The following is a 12,010-nucleotide window of genomic DNA, read 5'->3' as shown; positions in this document are numbered from 1 at the left end:
CTGGCACATTCCCTATTTTTCCCTTTCAGCTTTTTTTAAAACTAAGTACTTGATACTAGCTTTTTATCTTATGAATCACCTTTCTTCCCTGAGCAGACAGAAGAAAAATAGGGTTCAGATGAGTTTCATTTTGTCATTTATTGAGGTTTATTATTGAAATATATATTTGAAGATCTGTCATTTGGAGCAACTTATTTTATAGGACAAACCAAAAGAGGTTAAAAAAAAACTCCTTTGAGAATTTATTGGTTGGCTTTTTTCTCTTTGGAATAATGTAGTTTTGTAACCGGTCCTTCCTGCTTTGGGAACTGCTGGAAATCGTTGTATATACTCTGTGCGTTTCCATGTACCTTACCCCGGTAACAGAGGCTTTGTGTCACATTTACTTAAACAGTTTGGTTGATATTGTCTCTGAAATCGGGAAACTCTATTAAAAGCCCGTATGGACTTTGGAGCCAGATGGACTTGTGTCTTGGGATCTGAGGCCTCTAGACATTGGTCTTCTTGAATGTAAATGGCAGTGATGATACCTACTTGTAGGATTGTTTTAGGGAGTAGATGAGACGATAGACATAAAGTACTCAGCTAGAACTTGAATGTTCTCACCAAAAATATGAGTAAGTAAATAAATAAATGTACACGTATATTAAATCATCACAATGTACACTTTAAATATCTTACAATCTTATTTGTCAATTATACCTCATTAAAGCTGGAAAAAAAAAAAACAAAGCTCTCAGTACAGTGATTGGCACATGGTAACCACTCAAAAAATTACTATTTTTTTTTTAAGAGTGAGAGAGTAGGGAGGGGCAGAGGGAGAGAGAGAATCTCAAGCAGGTTCCACACCCAGAGCAGAGTTGATGCAGGACTTAATCTCATGACCCTAAGATCATGACCTGAGCTGAAATCCAGAGTCAGATGCTTAACCAACTGAGCCACTCATGTGCCCCCCAAAATAACTGTTTTTGTTCCTATTTATTCACTTGTCGAATTTGTTAACTCATTCATCCATTCTACATAGATTTATTGAAAGCCTACTATGTGCCGGCCATTGGTCATACCAAGATTAACAAGATTCATATTCCTGCCCTTAAGAGATTTAGGGTCCAGTAAGAAATGTATTTAGTTCAGCAAGCTTATATTGAATGCCCACTGTGGGACAAGGGCTTTGTTCATTGCCGTCTTGATGCCCCATGATGAGTTCTCAGCTTCTGGGGAAATTACATCCACTCAGGAAGCCAGAATGTAACCTCTGGAAATAACCTAGTACTGGTTCAGTGTAATTTTAAATACTTTGGGAATTCAAAATAAGGATGGCTGGGTCCTATCTTTTTCCATAGTGTTTGTTGTTGGCAGAAAGCAGACACACTCGAAATTTCAGATACCTGAATGTTTCCTGGATCTGTGCCAGAGGTCGAGGGAGATATCACATATACATCTCAGCACAGATTCAACTTGGAAGCAGTATTGACAGTTCAGGTTGATATTAACAATCAACGGTCTCCTGGAAGCAACGGCTATAAACTGAAGGGCAGGTCTCTCTCATCGAGGAACGGATGCTCATGCCGTCCCCTCCTGCTGGAATGCCCTTCTCTGTCTATTGCCTGCCTATCTCTTATCAGTCTTTTTTAATTCATCTCAAAAAGCCCTCTGTCCTTCTAACTGTCCTAACACTGAGCCATACGCTGCTGTCATTAATGATTCATAGGTCTGACTGTCCTACTAGACCATGAACTCCTTGCTTCTTCCTTGGTCCTCAGTTTTAGAATCTATAGAACAGACTTGAAGACAATTGATACTAAAGTCCTTTCCAAGACTGTCGTTCTGTGATGCACTAGGTCCAGGCACAACCAAGGTAGAAGGTGGGAGTGGCAAAGATACAGACGTAGTGAAGAGAAGGGCCATATGCACCCCAATGTTCATAGCAGCAATGTCCACAATAGCTAAATCGTGGAAGGAACCGAGATACCCTGCAACAGATGACTGGATTAAGAAGTTGTGGTCCATATATACAATGGAATATTACTCAGCAATCAGAAAGAACGAGTTCTCAACATTTGCTACAACATGGACGGCACTGGAGGAGATAATGCTTAGTGAAATAAGTCAAGCAGAGAAAGACAACTATCATATGATTTCTCTCATCTATGGAACATAAGAACGAGAATGATCAGTAGGGGAAGAAAGGGATAAAGAAAGGGGGGGTAATCAGAAGGGGGAATGAAACATGAGAGACTATGGACTATGAGAAACAAACTGAGGGCTACAGAGGGGAGGGGGGTGGGGGAATGGGATAGACCGGTGATGGGTAGTAAGGAGGGCACATATTGCATGGTGCACTGGGTGTTATACACAACTAATGAATCATCGAGCCTTACATCGAAAACCGGGGATGTACTGTATGGTGACTAACATAATATAATAAAAAATCATTATTAAAAAAAAAAAAGAAGAAGGTGGGAGTGGGATATTTTGAGGGTTTATATTGGAACTAAATGGAAAGAATGAGGACTTGGAGATAGTACTAGAAAACCCAGGCTCTCTCAAAGTCTCAGGCACACTGTGCCATGCATGTCCAGCAGGTGTGTTTGGCATACAAATGAGCACATATTCAAGAAACCAGGGCACAGCAAAAAAGTGCACAGGCTCTGGAATCACATGGGTCTGGCTGCTATTCTGTGGCCAAATAACCTTGGGCATGTTATTTCTACTTTCTGGGGCTCAGTTTCCCCTTCTGCAAAACAGGGATAGAAATCCTGCTTCAGAGGTTGTGAAGATTTACATAATGATGTATGTAAAGTGTTGAGCCCATAGTAGGTGCTTAGTAATTATTCTCTATTCTTTTTATTTCCTCAGTTAGAAATCAGGATAAACTGAAACGAGTTGGGAGTGTTGGATCTAAAATAAATAGAATTTAGCTAGCGCGGAGGCAGAAGCTTAGGTACACTCAAGATGCAGCTCCACCCATAACCCACTGCCACGGTCAAGGAAGGCATTGCTGCTGGAGGTGACGTGGGCGTTAATACTGCTTTACAAGAGGTGTTGAAGACTGCCCTCATCCACGATGGCCTAGAAGTTGGAATTCACAAAGCTGCCAAAGCCTTAGACAAGCCCCAAGCCCACCTCTGTGGGATTGCGTCCAACTGTGATGAGCCTATGTATGTCAAGTTGGTGGGGGCCTTCGTCTGAACACCAAATCCACCTAATGAAGGTTGATGGCAGTGAGGAAGCAGAGGAATGGGCAGGCCTCGGAAAACTGACAGAGAGGGAAAAGCCCGCAAAGTGGTTGGTTGCAGTTGTGTGGTGGTTAAGGACTATGGTGAAGAGTCTCAGCCAAGGATGTCACCAAGTAATCCTTCAAATGCAAGAAATGAACAAATAGGAAACTCGGTTCTTGTTCCTCAAATAAATAAATAAAACATAATTTAGAAGCTCTGACTCTTAGCATTAGAAGGGATCAGTCAATCTTGCTGACTGCTGCCACATCCCTTGATAAAACATTGATCTGGTCTCTGTTTGCATACTTCTAGTCAGGTGGCCCTTACCACCTCACAAGGCTGCCACACCCTTATAAATCAGTATTAAAAAGTTCTTCCTTTTATCAAGGCAGAAATCTACTCCCTAACTTTCTTCTCTCTGATCTTTGTTCTCTCCCGTGGGGCACCACATGGCAAGTCTACCCCTGCTTTCTCATGACAGCCTTCCAAATATTAGAATTGGCTCTGAGCAACTCTAGAGTCTTCTCTCCTTCAGACTAAAGACTGCAGTTCTTTCTGAAAGATGGGCTTGGTTCCTCTGGACATGGGTAAGGCCCTGGTAAAAGAGTTTGCTGCTCTTTCTGGTTACTTTCTGATTGGTACATGAGAGTTTGAATGTAGTTAAGAGGATGTAAATATGTATGTGAATAGAAAATATTCATCCATTCACCCGACAGACATTTACTGGGTATCCAACAATGTCATGGACCCTTTGGTAGGCCCTGGGGATACAGAGATGAATAAAATATCATCTTGGCCTCAAGTTGCCCCCAGTCTAGTGAGGAACAGAGTCACGTCAAGAGATGGTTTCAAAAAGATATTTCAGTAGGAATGTTTACCTGATCTGCAAAGCTGTGGGGCAGGGACTGAATGGTTTTCATACATGTCCTATTCAATAGCACCACAGAAGCAGTTTGAAGAAACCAGGGCTGCCCCTTTCCTCTTTTCAGGCATTTAACAAGTGCAGTGGTACGTTGCCCTCACGTTCACTTGTGTCATTGCTCCAACATGGCATGCATGCTCCTGCCTCAGGGCCTTTGCACAGATTTCCTCTGCCTGGGATGCCCTTCCCTCAGATAGGGGGGACTGGCTGACTCCTCTCCCTCAGGTCTCTGCTCTCATGTCACCTTAGCCTTACTTGACCCTCTATTAAAAAATTACAACCCCATCCCCTCCACTGTCTTCCCCCTTCTGTGCTTTATTTCCTCCCAAGAACTCACCATCATCTGACAAACTTTATATTTTATTTATGTTTCTTGTCTTGCTCCATCGCCCCCAATCAGAATATAGATTCAGTGATGGCAGAAACCACGTATTTTTGTTCCGAGCTATAATCTCTGTAAATGGAACTATGTCTGGCACATACTAGGTGCTCAGTAACTATCTGTGGGGTAAATTTATGCAGTGGTTGGATTCAGCCCTCAGGTTGGAAGCTCACCCCTTGATGGGAAACCCCTATCAAAATTCTGTTTCTTCAAAACTAAACTCATATGCCCCCACCTCCAGGAAGCCTTCTGTACTCTGCTCAGTCAGAATCAGTCTCCATCTCCTCTCTGTTCCTGTATATAGTTTTGTTGCTGTTGTTCCTGTATATAGTTTTAAAAGAAGTATCTCTGATATATTTATGTTTTTGCTGAACTAAAATTAATTCTTATATCCATCTTTCCCTTCTACATATTAAGTTCTCTGAAGTCAGGGACAATTTCTTGGTCATTTTGGGGCCCACTCATAGTATCCAGAATGTTGTAGGTGCCTGCTAAATATGGACTTTGTGCGCCTGTTGCATATCATGTGCTCTGATGTAAAAGTAAAGCATCAGAAACATTCTCTGCCTTAAGAAGACTGGGGCCTCACCGAGGAGACAGCATTCTCGTAGACAATAGTAGAAGGCAGTATTCAATGGGGTGTGGGAGAAAAAAGGCAAAGAACCAACGTCTACTGAGCATCTGTTATATGCCAGGCATTTTGCATGCATTATCACTTTTAGTCTTCCTGATAACTCCAGGAGAAAGTAATATTAAGTTCATTTTACAGATGAGATTACTGCAGCAGAAAGGGACGAGTAGGAATGCAGAATTGGGGGAAGAAAAGAAATAGTGTACACAAAGAAATTCTGAAAGTTTTTCTGTCGGAGTTTCCCTTCCCTGTTATTCTGGATTAGGATGTGTAGCTTTTTCAGAAACCAAGGTGTAGGGAGGTTCATTTAAGTTAGTTGGCTAAGGCCACGCAGCAATAAGCTGAAGCTGCATTTCTTACATCGTTACGTTTCTGTATCCAGTCCCCAGATGATGCCTACGGTGCTGGTAGAGGGATCACACTTAGAGTACCAAGACTTTAAACCATACTTAGTTTGAGGCAATTGTGTGAACTACCAAAAGAAAACGAATTCTCTGACGAGTTGTCTCTGCTAACCCTGAGCTTGCGGAAGAAAAGCCAGGACTCAGATTGCCCAACACTGTGTAAAACCCACACAGGCGGGATGGGTGGGAAAAGAGCCATGGAGGCTCGAGCATCTCAAAGCACACGCAGTCAGTGTTAAGAAGGGGACGAGACCCCAGCGGAGGGTGTTGCATCCCCCTGAGTGCTTACCTGATGCTGGGCACTGCTGTGCCTGTTCACAGAGGCCAGACCCTGTGGGGAGAAAAGCGTGAGCTGAGAAGTCACACAGACCTGGGCTTATTCAAATCCAGCCATGGACCCTACTTGCTGGTTGCCTTTGGGCAGGTTACTTCACATGTCTTAGCCCATTTTTCTTATCTGCCCGATGGGCCCCATGGTACCCATTTCACACAGGATTCAATTAGGAAACATTAGTAAGCCACGTAGCACAGTGCCTGGCACAAGGTGGACCCTGAATGAATGATCGCTGCTGTCGGTCTATGTGTTAACATAGTTAGCCCTCATAGTGACGCTCGATTGTGAGGATAAGGGATTATCCCTGTGTTTCCAGATCAAGGAACACGCTGATAGAGCTTAAGTGACTTAACCAAAGACATACAGCAAGTATAGTTTTCACACACACACACACACACACACACACACAATGTGTGTGTGTGTGTGTGTAGTAACAGCTGCAGGTCTCTCTGACCCTCTTTAGAGTGTGTCCTGGTAGATTTTGCGGCATCTGACAACAGGGAAAGGCATCTCAGGACTGGCAGGGAGGGAGTCCTGAGATTTAGAGTTGGCTGCAGTTAACCCAGCATGCGGATTACCACCGTGCAGGCGATCTTAAGGTGACTGGGGATTTTATCATGTGCTTTGAGAACAGAATTTCAGCCTGAGCTAGGGGTTCTAACATTCACAAAAATTCCTTACTCAACTCAGAAGTTTTTATCAACAGCAGCTACCCATCTGGCTGCCCCCTTGGGGGCTCTGCAGATGAGGGGAGTAGCTGTTAGGTTTCTGGAGAATGACGAGTTTTGAAGAAAGAGCAAAGTATGCAGGCTGGCAGTGCAGAAATGCTGAGGTCCCTTGCAGCCAGCCCTGCAAAGGGATGGCTTCTCTGTTGCTGCCATCAACCATGAGGATATCATATCACATTTGGGGTCCTGCTGTCATAACCCCCAGGACCCCGAAGGCAAGGGAAAACAACGTCTATCCAGAATGACTGGGGAAAACGAGGGGTTATAATCAGCTATGATGGTGATTCCTAGAATTTGAATACAATAAAAATGCTTAGCACAAATTATTGAAGACAATTGAATTTTTCTTAGATGATTCAAAAAGCCTCAGAGGTATTTCAGGAATCGTTGTCAGTGACATTTTAGTTCAAATGGAGTAACTGTGTGTATGGCAAAGGGTACTGGATTTGGAGTCAAAAGATCTAAACCAGGGGTTGGCAAACTATGGCCCAAAGAGCAAGTTGGGCCCACTGCCTGTTTTTCGAAATGTGTTTTATTGGAACACATATTGTCTATGGCTGCTTTCCTGCTGTAATGGCCAAGTTGTCACGACAGAGACCAGAGGATCTGCCAACCCTAAACTACTTACTGTCTCACCCTGTACGTAAAAAAGTTGGCCAACCCCTGATCTAGACTGAGATCCAGCTCTGTAATGTAGGGCAAATCACTATTTTCTCTGATCTTCAGTTTCCGTATCTATAAAATGATGATTTTCTCTCCCACGGGGTTGCTGTGAGAGGCAGATGCAACAGAACGGGTGGCAAAGCGCTTTGGAAACTCCGAGGGTGGGCAGCACCTCATCTGTGCCGGAGGAGAGCCACCCAGACATTCTTGGTGTTTTCTTTCCCAATCCTTGGTGTCGGCTCGTCATGCTCTCCCTTTCTCACAAATGCAAAAAGAACTCCCCAGGTCCCCCTCCTTTCCCCCAAACATAAAGCATTCTTCCAGAAGTGGAGGGTTGGTACAGACAGGTGTATCCACTCTGTCATCTGTTTGTTGGGCACCTACTACGCTCAAGGAAGCAAAGTTTTAGAAGCTAGTTCTTGTGAGGAGAAGTGTTTGGTTTCCAGGGGGAGAAGTTGGTATACAAATTATTGCAGCAGAATGGAGATGTTGCCGTGTCAGAGTAGGAGGACACATCATGTGTTGGTGTGTGCACGTGTACATGTGTGCAATTTACAAAAACAGAGATATTCAGGTTCAGGTTTAAGAAAAGCTTGTTAAACACATGGATCCCTTTAATCCAAAATACACTGAAGTGCTTTAAAATGTAGCCATTGTGTATAACTGTTTCCCCTTAGAAACTACGTTCTAATTTTAAGTTTCCATCTCAACCTGCCAAGAATGCATTTCCTGCTCATGCATGGTCACTGGGGATCCCTCATCCGTGCCTGCAGGACGGGGGTATTAAGGAGAGGTCACGTGTGAGGGTTGTGGATCACCTGAGTATCAGGGAGCCAGGTACTCACAATAGTTTCTAAATTTTGGAGACAATCTTCATGTCATAATATCATCTTTTCTGTATTGATTTTATTTTTTATTGGTGATTCAATAATCATAACCTCATGGTTTGTTTTATTTGACCAACTTGCTATCAAAATAAACTCAGAAGTTGAGAACAAAAATAAAGTTATAAAAATTTTCTGTTCTGAAAATACTGTCGCTATACCTATATGGTCAAATCTTGCTACTGCTGGTAAAGGAAGATGTAGTTATTTGGGGAAAAAGGAATAATAAGAGGACCTTATCTATTTCTGGGATGCAGATATGCACACGCTTCACTCTAGGCTCCAGACTGCGTCCCCTGGGGCCTTCCCAGCATGGTGGCTCTCTTGGTCCCCATGGAAATAGTGTTGGTATTTTTTGTGAATGTATTTCATCTGTATTTTTCTATGTGCCTTTAAATATAGAACTGCAAACCCAAAACTCACCACCAATGTATGCCCACCATACAGACAAGTTAAAACACAGAATTCTTTTTCATTTTACTCTCCCCCGCTACTAATAATTCTTGAAAGAAATGAAGCTTGAGGGGCACCTGGGTGGCACAGCGGTTAAGCGTCTGCCTTCGGCTCAGGGCATGATCCCGGCGTTATGGGATCGAGCCCCGCATCAGGCTCTTCCGCTATGAGCCTGCTTCTTCCTCTCCCACTCCCCCTGCTTGTGTTCCCTCTCTCGCTGCCTGTCTCTATCTCTGTCGAATGAATAAATAAAATCTTAAAAAAAAAAAAAGAAATGAAGCTTGGGTTTTTATATTTTCTACCTCGGGATTTAATCCTCTCTAGAGTGTTTTAAAAGAGATTGCTTAGTTCCATCGAGTATTTTTATTAGACTTAGCTGGACTCCTCCTATGTTGGCAAGAAGCACGTGAGGAAGCTGTTCTCAAACTAGGCTAACCACAAGTAGTTCATTGTGCTGCAGGTTATCTCATGTGTCTCCGTTCACAGGCAGTGCTTTCCACCTCTGTCCCACTCTTGCTCAGTGCAGTGTTCTGTTTCAGAGTTTGCACCTCATTATTTCATATCAAGGAGAATCTCCAGTCTTTCCCCCCTCCTCCTTTCTGGAACGATGTTCATCTGGTTTTTAGTTTTTCTCAAAAGCACCGCCATTCCTGATGTTAAGTACAGTCTCTCTCTAAATCTGGAGCAGGTGATGATAGCACAGTTGTGCTAATTACGTTCAACCCGAGGTGATGGTGGGTTTGGGACTGATACAGGCAGGTGAGTAGATACGACACAGCTTGTTGCTGGGAGGAGTCCTTTCTTTTGGGGCGCCTGGGTGGCTCAGTCGGTTGAGTGTCTGACTCTTGGTTTCAGCCCAGGTCATGATCTCATGGGTCCTGGGATCAAGACCCCACCCCCCATATTGGGCTCCACGCTCAGTGGGGAGTCTTCCTGAAGATTTTGTCCCTCTACCCCTCTCCCCACTCCCTCTTTCTGTAAAATAAATAAATAAATCTTTAAAAAAAAAAAAAAAGAGTCTTTTCATCCGCTTGACCTTCAGAACCTTCCTAGGACCTGAAGCAAAGGTCTAAAACAAAGATAAAATATAGAATGTAAAAATCATAGCCACTTTATTTATTTTAGATTTCCAGAAATACATGAATAATTAGAAAGAAAGATATAGTATATCAGGGAACGTGCAGCACTGGTCGGCATGATAAATTCTTCCACATACATTCCTTCAGTACGATGAATCATGAACCATTTGGGTTTAGGTTCAATGTTTGCAGTTGAGTGGTGAGTCTTTTGTCTCTATTTTTTCATATTTCATTTTAATTTTATACAAATTGAATTTAGCTAGATAGATTGACTGTCTGACTTGTTTCCTAGAACTCATAACTAAGGTTTATCATTGAGATTATTGCTTTAAAGATGCCCTTTAAGGCATCTCAACTTGATGTATGACTGTTTAAAATGAATAATTGTAAGAATATTTTAGTATTGCAATTTTTAAGGCTTCTCTTATTTACAAGGAAGATAGAACTGGTAAATTTGAATGATGAAAATGGATTTAATTAGGTGAATTTAGTTAGGCTTGATGAGGTGGAGCCAAATTTAGGATAAATGATATTTTTAAACTAATCTCTCTTATATTTTTGGATTTGCAAAAGTTTCTCAGAACATGTGGCAGGGTCTTGTAATTCACACACCTCTCTCTCTCTCTCTCTCTCTCTCTCTCTCTCTCACACACACTTTTACTCTCCTGCACACGCGTGCGTGCACGTGCGCGCACACACACACACACACACACACACACACATGCACGCATGTGCGCGCAGAGGGGTCCAGCGGCTAGAGTGTGTTAAATATTCTGTCCTCTTTCTTCAGTTACTAATTCTGCCTAAAAAGGGTATATCTGGCAAAGTTTGCTCCTGTCTTTCCTGTTCTAACCCTGTTAGTCCAAAACACAAAGAAATATTCTAATGGAAAGTATTGTCATTTGGGGTTTTCCATTTTGGGGACAAAAATGGGCACTTAGCCATTCCTCGTAATTCTCTTTGCTTGCGTCCTATAAAGGATAACAAAGTCACCCATTTTCTAATCCAGAACCCAACTTGTTTTCCCAGGTTCCCTCCTACAACCAACACAAACACAGACATTTACCAGCAAAACAGAAGCTGTTGGAAAGATTTTTTGGCTGCTGAAATGGGCTCCTGTCACCAGGACATGGCAGGCTTTTTGCTGTATTGTCTCCCAGCCCTGGCCCGGGTACTCCAAAAGGAGCTTTATGTAATCAGTCTTCCCTGACATGTGACGTCCTGTCATTTTCCTCCCCTTCGGCTCTGCTGCCGCCCACAAATCAATAACATAGCCTGGGAAGTTCAAGCTGGTTTTGCAGCCACCCTAAGCTCTGTGTTTCTTAAAGGGTATGTCAGAAAATGTAAAGTTTCCTAATGATATTTCTGGCTGATGACACATGGCAGAGCTGATGGACTATTTATAATCAGTGGCACGATCGCAAGCACATTATTTTTATTTCACTTAGGGGGGAGCCCTGTCACTTGCTACCTCTCTTTGCAGACGAGTTGATGCCATCTCCACCTAAAGGAGCTAAACCCTCTTGGCAGAATGCATTTGCACTCTCCCCTTTGTGTTAGGAGCTCCCCAGTTCTTTCCAATAGAACCCTCCCTTTTTTTTTTTTTTAATTGTTCTTGGGCTGGGGGGATGATGAGGGTAACCAATGATTTGTAGCAACTGCTTAAATTCTGGCCATGCCTTCACTATAAATGTCTCAGTCTTTGCTGCTCAGATCCTGCTACATTCCTCCGCGTGTGGGCGTGGCTGGCATGACGGAGGCAGCAGACACAGCTACTGCATTCCGCGCTCGCCCCAGTTTTACAGGACTGAGCGCAGCAGAGCTGTCCTTCGTTGAGCAGCTACTATATTCTAGGCAACGTACTTGGTAGGCATTTCCCACACGGTATCTCTTTAACGCTTTCAAACCTGTCTGTGGCAAGTGCTATTATCGCCAGAGAAGACATGTGGGGGAAAAAACAGGACATTAAATGACTTCTCTCCACAGTCACACAGCTGGTAGGAAAAACCTCATGACTCCAGTTCAAATCTAACAAACCACATGTGCTCTCTTTCCACTACCTTCTCACTTCTTTCCGATTAAGTGGACACTTGTGTATGGATGTCTATGGGCAGGAACACTTACCCATGCCCAGCTTGGGCAGCTCCTGTGAGTTCATAGGCTGACCAGAGTGAGAGATGGAAGAACTGGAAACTTTCCCACCTGGGGTAAACCCTGGTGTAAAAGGAACCATATACTAGAGGAGGGTTTTGACTCACTGCAATGGGAGGTGTTATTGCCGTAAAGATACTGAGCCCTCTTTCTCTCTC

General features: G+C 43.2%; 1 protein-coding gene and 1 pseudogene across 2 annotated transcripts in view; both read left to right on the top strand.

The window, feature by feature from the left end:
- The window catches only part of ELAVL4 (ELAV like RNA binding protein 4), an 88,867-nt gene that overhangs the window by 52,720 nt on the left and 24,137 nt on the right, over positions 1-12,010 (top strand). The gene's annotated exons all lie outside the window — the stretch shown is intronic.
- On the top strand, positions 2,571-3,377 carry LOC103670854 (annotated as a pseudogene).

The sequence above is a fragment of the Ursus maritimus genome, unplaced genomic scaffold (assembly GCF_017311325.1).
Source record: "Ursus maritimus isolate PB19 unplaced genomic scaffold, ASM1731132v1 scaffold_12, whole genome shotgun sequence".
NCBI classification, from domain to species: domain Eukaryota; kingdom Metazoa; phylum Chordata; class Mammalia; order Carnivora; family Ursidae; genus Ursus; species Ursus maritimus.
This window is presented reverse-complemented; position numbering and strand designations above follow the sequence as displayed.